At 47.1% G+C, this 15,057-nt stretch overlaps 1 long non-coding RNA gene across 1 annotated transcript; it reads right to left on the bottom strand.

The window, feature by feature from the left end:
• Positions 1–599: 599 nt before the first annotated feature.
• Positions 600–8,850, bottom strand: LOC137347779 (uncharacterized). The gene is made up of 3 exons (XR_010969021.1): positions 8,791–8,850; positions 4,152–4,251; positions 600–694 (listed from the first exon to the last, which is right to left on the bottom strand). It is a non-coding gene; the product is annotated as an uncharacterized lncRNA (long non-coding RNA).
• Positions 8,851–15,057: the final 6,207 nt, after the last annotated feature.

Genomic DNA, 15,057 nt, shown 5'->3' with positions numbered 1-15,057 from the left:
CCCACCCAGCCACCCATTTGGGTGGGCTTAAAATTCCGGCACATAAGTGCTAAGACAAGAATGGTCAAATAAAGATAGTTCCTACATTCCAAACAAGAAGGGACAACCAGCCTTGATAAATATTCACATTCATGTAAGACATCTCTCGGGCATATCCCAGAAAGTTCCTTTGAGGAAAATAATGCTGCATTTTAACAGCTTATTTACTACATATGATTTATTCAGGAATAAACACTAACCAACACACCTATACCTGCGACTCAACTTTTCTATCTCTGCTCCTATGCAATCAACACTGGAAGAAGATGGCATCTGATTGATTGGTTTAACCTGCTCCGGACCTGCCTTCCAACCATCAATTGGTTCTCACAACTTTCAGTACCGTCATCTCACCAAACTGATTGGTTGATAGCAACAAACTTCAATCTCAGTGTAAAAGAAAATTCATTTTTCTAACAAAATTCAAACAACTTGACACACAGTTTAAGACACCAACTCTCAGTTTAAAGCACTGATGCTCGGCGCGTACAAAGGCCTCGACATTGTACATTGCTAATGATATTACTCTGCATTTTACCTGTTCTTTTATGGATTCCCGGCAGTCGCTGACCTATTGAGTAGGCTGCAGAGGTCTGGAGCACCAGTCGATCTGCTAAGACAATATTGTACACTGGAGAGGGGGGAGCAGGATGTGCTGATGTGGAAGACAAACAAAAACCTTTTTAACTAGGTTAAAATTTGTGGCACAAAATTCTTTCTCTGCCTCTTTTCTTAACTCCTTTCATCCTCCCCTGGCATTCCCTCCTTGTTCCTGATGTCCATCCCCATAGGTGTCAGTCACCCACCTCCCCCACCACCTCCCTCCGGTACCTCAGCCTTTGTTGTGATCCTACACAGTGAGTGTCGGTAGCCCATTGGACCATGATGGGCATCACAGCTGAGTATGACCTTGTTCTTACCCAACATGCAAACCTCCAGCAGGTCTCATCGGAGAGTGATCAGGAGTAGCACAGGACTTGGTGCAGGTTAGAATGCGGGCAGCCGAGTTTGGATAAGCTCAAGTTTACAGAGGATGAAGGGTGTAAGTCCGGCCAGGAGAGCATTGGAATAGTCGGATCTGGAGATGCCAAAGGCATGGATGAGGGTTTCAGCAACAGATGGACTACATCAAGATCAGAAGTGGGTGAAGTTAGAGGAAGAAGCAGGCAATCTTTGTGATGGAGAAGATATGGGTTCAGAGGCTCAGCTTGGGATCAAATAAGACATAGAGGCTGCGGACCTGAGATAGTGGCCAAGGAGAGGGTAGGAACTGGACGCAAGGGGATGGAGATTCTGGCCAAAGGTGGTGTAAAGCAGACAGATGCGGCAATTTACAATCAGAGACAGTGGCTGTCAATTCTAGGGAGTATTGGCAGTAGGCTGGCAGCACTCTGTGTTATGATGTACACTCTAATTGACTCCTAGTATTTTGTATTATGGAGAATAAATGCAGGGAGACTCCACAGTGACTGCACAGATATCCTGACTCAGTTAACTGTCTGTGCTTTGTTAGCAGGGAAACCCAATTGATTGTTCACTTGAGATATTCTTTCATTTTTCATTCTGTGGCCTCATTAGATTGCGAGATACCAGGATACTAATGGGACACTAACCATGTGAGGCACCCAGTGTCATCAGTCACAGTCCAAGGACAGGCACAACATAGTTAGATATAAAATCCCCTCTACTCTATCCCAACAACAACAAGGGCGGCGCAGTGGTTAGCACCGCAGCCTCACAGCTCCAGGGACCTGGGTTCGATTCCGGGTACTGCCTGTGTGGAGTTTGCAAGTTCTCCCTGTGTCTGCGTGGGCTTTCTCCGGGTGCTCCAGTTTCCTCCCACAAGCCAAAAGACTTGCAGGTTGATAGGTAAATTGGCCATTATAAATTGTCACTAGTATAGGTAGGTGGTAGGGAAATATAAAAACAGGTGGAGATGTTTGGTAGGGATATGGGATTAGTGTAGGATTAGTATAAATGGGTGGTTGATGGTCGGCACAGACTCGGTGGGCCGAAGGGCCTGTTTCAGTGCTGTATCTCTAATCTAATCTAATCTAATCTAAACATTTATTGCATTTATATAGCACCTTTCATGTAGTAAGAATGTCTCAAGGCACGTTACCGGAGCATTATTAGTCAAAATATGACATCGAGCCACATAAAGAGATATTAGGACAGGTGACCAAAGCTTGGTCATAGAGGTAGTTTTTAAGTTTTAAAGGAGGAAAGACAGGTAGAGAGGTGGAGAGGTTTAGGGAGGAAATTCCAGAGTATAGGGCACAGGCAGCTGAGGGCACGGGAACTGATGGTGGAAAGATTAAAATCAGGGATGCTCAAAGGCCAGAATTTGAGGAGCTCAGAGATCTGGGAGGATTGTAGAGCTGGTGGAGGTTACGGACATACGGAGGAACGAGGCCATGAAAAGATTTGAACACAAGGATGAGAATTTTAAAATTGTGGCATTGCCAGATCGAGAGCCAATGTAGGTCCCTAGAGTTGACAGCCACTGTCTCTGATTGTAAATTGCCGCATCTGTCTGCTTTACACCACCTTTGGCCAGAATCTCCATCCCCTTGCGTCCAGTTCCTACCCTCTCCTCTATCTCAGAGGCCACTATCTCAGGTCCGCAGCCTCTGTGTCTTATTTGATCCCAAGCTGAGCCTCTGAACCCATATCTTCTCCATCACAAAGATTGCCTGCTTCCTCCTCTAACTTCACCCACTTCTGATCTCGATGATCTCGAACAAAGTGCTGATGGATGAACAGGATGATGGGAGTTAGGATATAGGCAGTGGAGTTTTGGATGGCCCCCCACCTCAAAAAATCATTGCCTACAGCTTCAGAATTACATTTTGCCCCACCAGCCATCCAGTTACCTCTCTGAGTGAGATTGCCACTTCAGGAGTTAAATGCCCTCTGCATGTTAGCACTGGAGAGTGATGAATAGGGTAGTTTCATTAACCCCAGGTTTAAAGAGGTAACTGAAATAACACCCTGGCCCCTGGAAAGGTACTTATGTGAGACATAACCTGAAAAACCCATCAAGATTTGACTCAGTTGCCTTGATGGTTCTGACCAAGCTGTGTTAACATAGTACTGTTGGCGTCAAACCTGAATCAGGTCACAACCTGACACTGAAGTGATTTCCTGGAGGAGGGAGACTCACTCCACTTCACTTTAGAATCAGTTCAGGCCTTGACACCCAGTTGACATTACAGAGTAGTTGATGCGAAGTTGAAACGACTTCGTACCAACATAGCCTATAAATACTGCCTGAGACAGACTCCCAGTTGGCTGGAATGCTGCCCTTTGAACCCAGTTTTAATCAGGGACATGGGTCCTAGCCCTGGCCAACTTTAGTTTCAAAGATTAAATAAATAAGAAATAATATAAAACACAAGTTAATTAATATAATGGAAAAAGAGATAAGGGAAGAGAGACAATGGGAAAAAAGAGATGGCAGGAGGAAATACAGCTTTAAAAATATCGAATTTAAATATATTTTTAACTATGCATGGGAACATAGGAATTGCAAGGACCAACTCATGCAACTTCGACCATCCCGTTAGTTACATGATACAATGATAATGGAGTTATCGACTAATCATAGTGATCCATCTCTGTCAATTAGTCTACAATAGATCCAGACATGACATGAGGAAAACCCCACTGACAGAGAGCTTGTGGAACCACAGGACTGAAGTCACCTGTTCCTCCCTAGCACACTACACTTACCTCATTTCATGCCTCAAATTATTCATACATTGTATCACACAATGTTATTTCCTGTTAACATGTTATAAATATATTAGAAATGTTATAACTATGACAATGCTTGTGTCCTGTGCTGTCCAGGTTTGTTTACATTATATTATGAGACCAGAAATGATGGCCAGTGATATCAGCAGGTGAAAGCATAATGCACTCAACCAAGGGTCTTCTGATCACTATATTTGTAACAGAGGAGTTCACATAATTAAAATAAATAGGTTTGCACCTCTGCTAAAATAGTGAGAAGAGAACTATTATATAAATACATTAAACGTTCACCTGCTGATGTCACCTGCAGTCATTTCTAAAGAGCTGCATTGCTCTTGGTGATTCACCCTTACCATGAATGCTTTGGCCAATAGTGTAACTCGGGTATGTCCACTTGGTGATCTGTTGAAGTCCGAGCTTCGACTGTTGGGGATAACGTAATACAGGCAGCCGCTGACAGGAAGAAAAACAAACCCCAAGGCAAGCTTAGCTGTCACCACGTCATTGAAAAAACAGAACTCTATGGTTACACTGTCAGAGTACTCTCAACATCACTTTTAAAATTTCCCAGCAAGCAAAGTCTCCCCCAGGTCAGTACAGCACAGGTTAGATACAGAGTAAAGCTCCCTCTACACTGTCCCATCAAACACTCCCAGGGCATGTACAGCACGGGCTAGATACAGAGTAAAGCTCCCTCTACACCAAAAAAAAAGAAAAAAAAATGGGCTAGATACAGAGTAAAGCTCCCTCTACATTGTCCCATCAAACACTCCCAGGACAGGTACAGCACGGGGTTGTCTGTTGCTTGATTGAAGCTGCTGAGTGCTGATTGCAGCAACGAGACTCAGCTGACAGTGCTGGTGGCAGTTGGAGGTTGCAGAGGAGGAGAGAGGAGCGATGGTGGGAGGCATGAGGGAGTTCACCGCCTCACTGGCGATGGATTCAAGATCATCCTCCGTGCCCCACACCCAGTCCCCATCCTCCTCCGGGTCATCACCGCCAGCGTCCGACACACCCACCACACACTGTGAGGTGAGCATCCTGGCCGCGCCAACTGGTCCCGCCTCCGTCACGATCCCACCCCCAGGATCGATGGCGGAGGAGTCCTCTCTGGGTTCCAGAATGGAACTGGAGCCCAGGGATACCAGCAGTTCAGGACCCCCCTCCACCTCTGTCCCCAGGCCAATGAGTGGTCCAAGGGAGACGGAAGTCCCCGACTCCGGAAATGCAGCCGGAGCTGAGACCGGAGGCGGAGAGAGGAGGCCATCTCTCACCCCGCCAGCGCCCACGGTCCCAGCAGATGGGGCAGCATTTTCAACTGTAACTGGGTCAGGTCCATCCTAGTCAGGAGTGGGTTTTAGCTGGGAGAGCCGAATCTTTGGGGCCTCGTCCTCCCCTCCACTCAGGACACCCGACCCAGTGGCAGATGGGAAGGCTTCTCCAGGAGTCTTCCCAGGGTCCCCCACCACAAGCAGGACTCCACTTACTACTTCAGGAGGGGCTACATGTACAGGGGTCTCCCCCTCCCCTCGATCCTGAGGGGTAGGGAGCTCCTGCCCAGACTTTACAGAGGGTTTAAGCGTTCCTCAATGGGTTGCTGGAGGAGTGGAAGGCCAGGTGCACTTCCGCTCCCCCCTCACAGTGAGGTATTGGTGATCGGTTTCTAAGTACTTTTGACAGGAAGATAACCAAAGCCAGCCTCGACATCAACGGCAGCAGGAGGTCTCACCGCAGATTTCACACTCTCTCAGTCCTCAGGGAAGGGGGATATGCAGTGAGCTTTCTGCAGGAAACCCACACCGTTCCGGGAGACAAAGCCACCTGGCTCCTGGAGTGGGCGGATTGGGTCCACATGAGTCACCTCACCCCTATTTCTAGTGGGGTGGCTATCTTGTTGACCCCGACTTTTCAGTCAGAGATCTGGGGGTCAAGGAACTTGTGCCAGGCCGCTTGCTCCACCTCACCATTCGCCTGGGTAGCGTGTACGTGTACGTGCCCAGGCCTGGCGCGTTCCAAGCACGTTTCTTTGAAGAAGTGTCCGCTCTCTTGAGCTCTATCAATAGCGGCCTGTGCATCATCCTCGGGGCGGATTTTAACTGTATCCTCGAGGTGGAGGATCGCTCCAGTCCCCAGAGTGGCCAAGCGTCAGTGGAGAAGTTGAGGGAACTGATCAGCTCCCTTAACTTGGTGGACGTCTGGCGGAATCTCCATCCCGACTCCAGCGCCTTCACATCGAGGTCTGGAGGAGGAGGGTCCCAAATCGACCACCTCTACATTTCGCAGGCATACGTCTCCCGCAGCCTCCCTGCGGCTGGTGCCATGCTCGGACCACCGCCTGGTGTGGACGGAGTTCACTCCACTCTGCACGCGGGCGGGGTCCGCGTACTGGCACTTTAACAACCGGCTGCTGGAGAACGAGTGGTTCCGGGACTCGTTCTGTCGATTCTGGGCCAACTGGAGAGGGACACAGGGAGGCTTCCCCTCCTTGAGGCTATGGTGGAATGTGGGCAAGACTCACATCCGTGTCTTCTGTCATGAGTACGCGAAGGGGTCGACCAAGAGGCGGGAAGCCGAGATCGGGCGCCTAGAGAGGGAGGTGCTCGACTTGGAGTCCTGACTCGGTCATGCTGTTGCGGACCCAGCCCTGTGGCAGGCGTAAAAAGAGAAGGGCGTGACAAGGGACCCGCAGCTCGTAGGGTCCCGAGGCGCGTACGCGAGGTCGCGGATCCAGATCCTGGAAGGTTTGGACCGCGCCTCACCCTTCTTCTACTCAATGGAAAAATGGCAGAGGGTCTGTAAGCAGCTCGTTGAGCTGCTGGCCGACGATGGATCTTCCATCACGGATCCGGAGGGAATGGGCCTCCTGGTCCGTACCTATTACAGTGCATTGCTCTCTCTGGATCCGGACAGTGACAACGCGCGCAGAGCTTTGTGGGATGACCTGCCGCAGGTCAGCCCGGAGCGCGCCGAAAGACTGGAGCCTCTGCTCACGTTGGCAGAGCTGGCCCTCCACCAGCTCTCAAGGGGCAAATCCCTGGGGCTGGATGGGCAGACCGTGGAGTTCCTCAGGGCATTCTGAGATGTCCTAGGGAATGATTACGGGTGGGTTCTGGGGGAAAGCCTGGTAACTGGGTAGATGCCCCTCTTGTGGCACAGGGCGGTCATCGTCCTGCTGCCTAATAGGGGCAATCTCCGCTGGTGTCCGGTCTCCCTCCTCAGCATGGATTATAAGATCTTCGCCCGGGCTATGTCTACCCGCCTGGGCTCCATGCTGGCCCACATGATCCACCCCGACCAGTCCTACATGGTCCCGGGCGGGTAGACATAGCCCGGGTGAGGATCTTATAATCCGTGCTGAGGAGGAGGTTGACAGGGCCGGCCATGTGGGTCGTCCTCTCAGCTTACACTAATAACGTGTTCCTCGCGGTCACAGATCCCGTTGACTTGCGGAGGCACGACTTTTCTGCTGCGTCCTCCGCAAGGATCAATTGGGAGAAATGTTCCAGACTCCTGGTGGGTCAGTGGCAGGTGGAGTCCCTACCAGAGGAGATAACACCTTTTGTGTGGAGCACAACACTCCTCCTCTAACTGGCAGTCTACCTTAGCCCCGCTGAGGAAGCCTGGCCGGCAAACTGGCAGGAGTTGGAGGCGAAAGTCACCACTCAGCTAGGGCACTGGACAGGACTGCTCCGAGTGCTTTCCTACAGGAGCCGAGTGCTGGTCATAAACCAACTGGTGGCCTCGATGCTGTGGTACTGGTTGGTCACTTTGTCCCCACCCCCTGCATTTGCCACCAAGATCCAGAAGAAGCTCGTTGATTTCTTCTGGTGCAAGAGGAAACACTGGGTCTCTGCCATGGTCCTGAGTCTCCTGATTGAGGAGGGCGGCCAGTCGCTGGTGTGTGTCCGCAGACTGCGACCCTCCACCTTCGGACCCTGAAGAGGTACCTGTAAGTTAAGCGTCCTCCCAGATGGTGTGCGCTGGCGACATATTTTTTTCCACCAGGGCACTGCCTTCAAGACAATACACAGCTCCCGCCGGAGAATGTTAGCTGCGCCTCTCTGAGGGAGTTGCCTGTCTTTTACCGGGATCTATTCAGAGTCTGGAACATGGTCGCCTCCAGTCAGGGGCTCCCCTGAGGGCAGAGGAGAGCACCTCGACTGTCCGGGCGGCCGGCTCCAGGGTTGGACCGATGGGCAGAGGAGTAGCCGAAGCCCCCGGGATGCCCCTCACTGCAGGTGACAAGGGGGCTCAGGAGTGCAGAGCAGACCGAAAGAACATTGCACACATTGCACCTGTTTCAGCTGAACAAAATAAGTGAGAGCCATCCGCTGGTTCATTCCTCAGGGCAATGCCTTAACCAATCAGAGTCAAGCTGCCTGGTTTAAATTTCAACGAAGCTTGGCAGTTAACTGTCAGTCACCATAAACTGGTGCATTCTCCATGGCAATGCCTCTACCAATCAGAGTCCACTCGCCAACCAATCAGCACTCTCTTCTCATACAGTATAAATTTGTTGTTTTCCCTTACATTGGTATTCTTGTGAATTGTCCTGGTGAGTGCAAGATGAAAAGCTTTCTATTTTCAGCGATACTCAAGTTCTGTACTACCAAACAACCATTAAAATTAGCTTTGTTCAGAAGCTATCTTCACCAAAGTCAATTTGCACTTAATACACTTGTTACTAACAGAGACCATGGAGATTTGGGGCCATAGAACTGGAAATCACAGGCTTAAGCTCACTCCTTAGCAAAAGCAGCCAATGCAGTGTTATAATTTTCTGCTCATGCGAGATGTCTATAAGGGGAATTAGAATATAGATCCACTTTTGTCATTTATATTCACTAGCAATATCAGTTTATTTTACAATATTTAGCTAAATGTTGATACTAGAAGAGGCCTGTTGGTATAAATTGCTTGTACTGTCTCAGTTAATGGTTTATCATCTCAACCTTTTATGACATAATGATCATTGGATTTTTCCACACTTACCTTCACCTTAAAGATGGTCTTCCTTGACTGAAAGTTAGTACTTTGGGACCGGTCTTTATCACTCGACGTTGGATTCCCAACCTCTGGAATTGTATATTCTACAAGGTCAGATCCAGCTGATTCCTGTGTTTGGAGAGTGTTGCCTGCTGGATTCAAGGGTTTTACGTAAGCTCGAACTGCTCATTTTCTGACAATGTTAACTCGCAGACACTCAGGGAGTTGAAACTGAACTCCACCAAGGCAACAGCCTCATGGTGAATCGACAGCCTGTTTACACCATGCCTAATTAGCTTTTCTCACTGATTAATCAGAAGCACGGTGTGAAGCAGGCTGCCAATTCTCCACAAGCCTGTTGCCCGCCAATGCTGATGACCAATTTCACCCATTCAGTTTACAGACTTCCACAGGAAAACACAGACAAGTATACTGCATGCACGTTGGAAAATTGAATAAGATGAGCACTTCATAAATAGTGTCAAAATATGTATGGAGGTTGATAGAGGCCCAGGGATTTTAATAAACTTGATGCTCAACATGTTGTTACGCCCACGTGCTGTGACATGGATGGTTCCCACTGTTCAACTGCCCACCTGACCGCAGCAAGTGTATTTGTATTAAGATGTTAGCCCCTTTGTGTTTTATTTTTCAAATAAATAGACAGCGACAGGTTTTCTTGTAGGTTTTTTAAAGAGCAGAAAGTCAATTGTTTATTGATCACTATGCCTTATCCCAAAATTGTTGGAACCTCATTCACTCACACATTCGCTTGCACACACACACAAGAAACAGATAGAGAAGGGAAAGAGGTAGGTGGGCTTTTTGTGAGGGAGAAGGGTTACAATAAACCTGTTGAATTCTCTTGAGACTCAAAGTCCAGATAGTTGCAGGCATGTGGTAATTGTAGATTTCTCTCTTAATTGAAGGTTCTGTTGAAGATGGTGGGTCACTTCTAGCTCTCTCTCTGCTGTATGATGTAGATGTTATATTTTTCCAACAGGGCATGTGCTTTCCTTTGCCAGCAGTTACAAGTAGCTTTACCTTCTGGGACTGACTCTCTCTCTCTCTTTCTGGCTGTCTTTTTTTTTTTAAAAGGTAAAATTGTCACTTCTCACCTCCTGTTAGGAGACATTCTGGTTTCTTCCCATGGTGATCGCACAAAGGCCCAGGATTGGGCTACTTCACACCTCCTTTGTTTTAGAAGAACTCATTCAATTCTGGAATGTTTCTATAATAGATGTGAGATAGGTTTCATTATCACCTTCTGGCTTTGAAGATTTGTCCTTTGTCTTTGACAGACTATTTGAATATACAAAAGGTTAATCACCTTTACTTCAGTGGCCATTTTGGACCATTGTTCACTTTTTTAAAATAGAGGTTCATTTTTTTTTTAAAGACAAAGTTCATGTTTTCATAACTCTTCAGTGTTACTCCATGAATATTGCATCATTGCACCACCGATGTGCATGGCAATGTACAATAGCCAGAGAATTGAAATCAACAAAGGAAACAATATGCAGAACCATAGAACGAAAACAGTAAATAAGAGTGAGAGGAAGTGTGCAGCGTCCGTGTCAGATCACATCTTCAGTACAATTCTAGTCACCAAGACACAAGAGAAAAAGAACAACCCTGTAGGCGGTTTAGCAAAGGCCAGTGAGACTGATTCCTAGTGTTGAAGGAGAAGGAAAGGGTGGAGAAACTTGTGCTTCTCATTGTCAGAAAAAGGTGACTCAGAGGTGACCATATAACAGATAGTCAATGATATGGAAAAGGTAAATCTAGGAAATTAATTTGAATTAAACTGTAACAGTAGGTCAAGGAGATTCAGGTTCAAATCAATAAAAGACCAATTTTGCACCTCGGTCAGAAGGTCCTTCCTCACATAAAGAGTCTGACTACAGGAATGGACACAAAATTTGGGGGATTGTTAAAGAAATAACTGGATGCTGTGATGGAGTGGACCTTTCCAGATGGACAAGCTAGAATAGGCCAAATAGCATCCACCATCTGTGTCTACCTTGTGAGCAACTACTTGGGAGAGGTACAGGATGGTTGCTGGCACCAGTGGACTTGTATATGGTTCACAACCAGCAAGAAAGGAGAGGTTAAGTGGGAGATAACTGGGAGGGACATGTCTTTAAACTAGACTTTCACCATCAAGGACATGCGCGGCTTCAATTGCTGTTCTCACACCTGACAGATGTTTGAGTCCCAGATTTCTGTCGTTAAACATAAACTCATTTCCAATCTAGGCTCAAAATGAAGGTCATAATTGAAATTCTCCAAGAAGATTCCGCCATTTCAATCAGTGCTGACACGTTGTGGTGGAAACTTAGTGTTCCAGTATTGAGGAGGAATTCAGGTGCCAGTTGCATTGGAAACTGGGAACAGACTGACTGCCTGTTTGCTAAACCAAACTGAAATGAAATAAATTTCTCAGAACAAATTCAAATTGGCAAACAGGATTAAGGAAAATCCCAAGGCTTTTTATACGTATATAAAGAGCAAGAGGGTAACCAGGGAAAGGGTTGGCCCACTGAAGGACAGAAAAGGGAATCTATGTGTGGAGCCAGAGGAAATGGGCGAGGCACTAAATGAGTACTTTGCATCAGTATTCACCAAAGAGAAGGACTTGGTGGATGATGAGCCCAGGGAAGGGAGTGTAGATAGTCTCAGTCATCTCATTATCAAAAAGGAGGTGGTGTTGGGTGTCTTGCAAAGCATTAAAAAGCAGATAAGTCCCCAGGGCCTGATGGGACCTACCCCAGAATACTGAGGGAGGCAAGGGAAGAAATTGCTGGGGCCTTGACAGAAATCTTTGCATCCTCATTGGCTACAGGTGAGGTCCCAGAGGACTGGAGAATAGCCAATGTTGTTCCTTTGTTTAAGAAGGGTAGCAAGGACAATCCAGGAAATTATAGGCCAGTGAGCCTTACGTCAGTGGGAGGGAAATTATGAGAGAGGATTCTTCGGGACAGGATTTACTCCCATTTGGAAACAAACGAACGTATTCGCGAGAGGCAGCATGGTTTTGTAAAGGGGAGGTCGTGTCTCACTAATTTGATTGAGTTTTTTGAGGAAGTGACGAAGATGATTGATGAAGGAAGGGCAGTGGACGTTATCTATATGGACTTCAGTAAAGCCTTTGACAAGGTCCCTCATGGCAGACTGGTACAAAAGGTGAAGTCACACGGGATCAGAGGTGAGCTGGCAAGATGGATACAGAACTGGCTCAGTCACAAAAGACAGAGGGTAGCAGTGGAAAGGTGCTTTTCTGAATGGAGGGCTGTGACTAGTGGTGTTCCGCAGGGATCAGTGCTGGGACCTTTGCTCTTTGTAGCATATATAAATGATTTGGAGGAAAATGTAGCTGGTCTGATTAGTAAGTTTGCGGACGACACAAAGATTGGTGGAGTTGCGAATAGTGATGAGGATTGTCAGAGGATACAGCAGGATATAGTTTAGTTTAGTTTAGTTTAGAGATACAGCACTGAAACAGGCCCTTCGGCCCACCGAGTCTGTGCCGACCATCAACCACCCATCCATACTAATCCTACACTAATCCCATATTTCTACCACATCCCCACCTGTCCCTATATTTTCCCTACCACCTACCTATACTAGGGGCAATTTCTAATGGCCAATTTACCTATCAACCTGCAAGTCTTTGGCATGTGGGAGGAAACCGGAGCACCCGGAGGAAACCCACGCAGACACAGGGAGAACTTGCAAACTCCACACAGGCAGTACCCGGAATTGAACCCAGGTCGCTGGAGCTGTGAGGCTGCGGTGCTAACCACTGCGCCACTGTGCCGCCCATAGATCGGTTGGAGACTTGGGCGGAGAAATGGCAGATGGAGTTTAATCCGGACAAATGTGAGGTAATGCATTTTGGAAGGTCTAATGCAGGTGGGAAGTATACAGTAAATGGCAGAACCCTTAGGAGTATTGACAGGCAGAGAGATCTGGACGTACAGGTCCACAGATCACTGAAAGTGACAACGCAGGTGGATAAGGTAGTCAAGAAGGCATACGGCATGCTTGCCTTCATCGGTCGGGGCATAGAGTATAAAAATTGGCAAGTCATGCCGCAGCTGTACAGAACTTTAGTTAGGCCACACTTAGAATATTGCGTGCAATTCTGGTCACCACACTACCAGAAGGACGTGGAGGCTTTGGAGAGGGTACGGAAGAGGTTTACCAGGATGTTGCCTGGTCTGGAGGGCATTAGCTATGAGGAGAGGTTGGATAAACTCGGATTGTTTTCACTGGAACGACGGAGGTGGAGGGGCTACATGATAGAGGTTTACAAAGTTATGAGCGGCATGGACAGAGTGGATAGTCAGAAGCTTTTTCCCAGGGTGGAAGAGTCAGTTACTAGGGGACATAGGTTCAAGGTGAGAGGGGCAAAGTTTAGAGGGGATGTGTGAGGCAAGTCCTTTACACAGAGGGTGGTGAGTGCCTGGAACTTGCTGCCAGGGGAGGTGGTGGAAGCAGATACGATAGCGACCTTTAAGAGGCATCTTGACAAATACATGAATAGGATGGGAATAGAGGGATACGGTCCCCGGAAGTGCAGAAGGTTTTAGTTTTGGCAGGTATCCAGATCGGCGCAGGCTTGGAGGGCTGAATGGCCTGTTCCTGTGCTGTACTGTTTCTTGTTCTTTGTAAATTGAATTCAACTAAACAGAACTCAAATGAACAGGGACTGAATCAAGAACATAAGAATTTTTAGGGGAGCAAAAAGACCATCAGACAAATCTCAATCCTACCTACCTAATTCGCAGCCTATCCTTCAATCCCTTTTGAACCCATTTACGTTGTCCATTGGGAAGGTAGCCTTCACTGGCAACATGTATATCGCCTTTTGACTGAATATGATCAGCCTGACATCCAGTGAATGTAACTCAATGATTGAACAAAATAAATGAAACTAAATTCCTGGGTGAGGTATAATTTTACAAGCAGGACTCAGCATTGATCCCTCTGCGAATGTGTGAGTCTCGAAACTGGCAGAGTTGGAGGAGGTTTAAATGGATTTGGTTCAACAATGATAGTCACATCAATGGACATAGATTTAAAGTGATTGGCAGAAAACATTTTTCATACAGCGAGTGGTCAGGATCTGGAATGGACTGTCTGAAAGGATGGCTGAGGTAGATTTAATTGTGGCCATCGAAATGGAAGTGGAAAATTTTCAGAGCTACAGGGAAAGGGTGAGAGACTGGGACTAACTAAATTGGTCTTGCAGAGAGCTGGAATGGGCTGAATGGCCTCCTTCTGTACTGTAACCATTCTATGATTCATTGTATCTAGTGCCAAGGTGACGGCCACATTTTGAGTTTTGTTTCCATTGCTCAGTAGATGTGAGGCACAAAATATATTGGATCTTTTTTCTGGTTTTGATTAAGTATTATGATATTTTGAATCCTTATAATTTGTTCACATTCAGGTGAGTTGGCTTAATTACATGAGGAAATCACCCAAACTGGTCATCAAACCAACCATACTGGCTTATTTGTCTCTACTCTGATTCCATACCTATTACTTACACCAATTATATTATTGGAATAGCACCAGTTTCTAGGCTGATACACCCACCATCTATGAATAGACCAGCCGGACATTAATGCACACAAGCCACGCTGGTTTTGCCCTTCTTACTTGTGTCGGAGGTTTTCTTTTCAAAGAGGAACACTGGGGTATTGGGCACTGATGGTGGTCTGCTGGTTGGGTAGCAGGTTACGAGGTCTGACCTGTCCATGGAAATTGGCAGGGAAGGCCAACTTGCCATCACTTCATTCTGATCTGTATGGGTGGCATCAAAAGTCCAGTAAATAACATTGGCATAGTGGTGGATCAAGAGCAACATAAAAAAAACCTTCACAATTCTGTGCATCTTATGAATATCAAATGCAAATGTCATCAATCAACAGGAATAAACTAACCCCTTGGCAATGTCTGGACATGGATTTAACAAGTTATGGATCGTATGCACACAGCACACTCATAAGCCTTGGCTCAGTGGTTGCACTCTTGCCTCAGTAAGATGGTTGTGGGTTAAAGTCCCACTCCAGTGACTTGGTCACAAAACCTAGGTTGGCATTTCAGTGCAGTACTGAGGGAGTGTCGCACTGCCGGAGGTGTTATCTTTCAGGTGAAATATTAAACTGAGAACCCGTCATCCATCTCAGATGAACGTAAAATATCCCATGGCACTTTTCAAAGTAGAGCAGGGGAGTTCTCCCCTCCTGGCCAATATTAATG

Source organism: Heterodontus francisci, chromosome 32 (genome assembly GCF_036365525.1).
Source record: "Heterodontus francisci isolate sHetFra1 chromosome 32, sHetFra1.hap1, whole genome shotgun sequence".
Taxonomy (NCBI): Eukaryota; Metazoa; Chordata; class Chondrichthyes; order Heterodontiformes; family Heterodontidae; genus Heterodontus; species Heterodontus francisci.
Note: the sequence above shows the minus strand (reverse complement) of the source record. Positions and strands in the feature narration are given on the sequence as shown.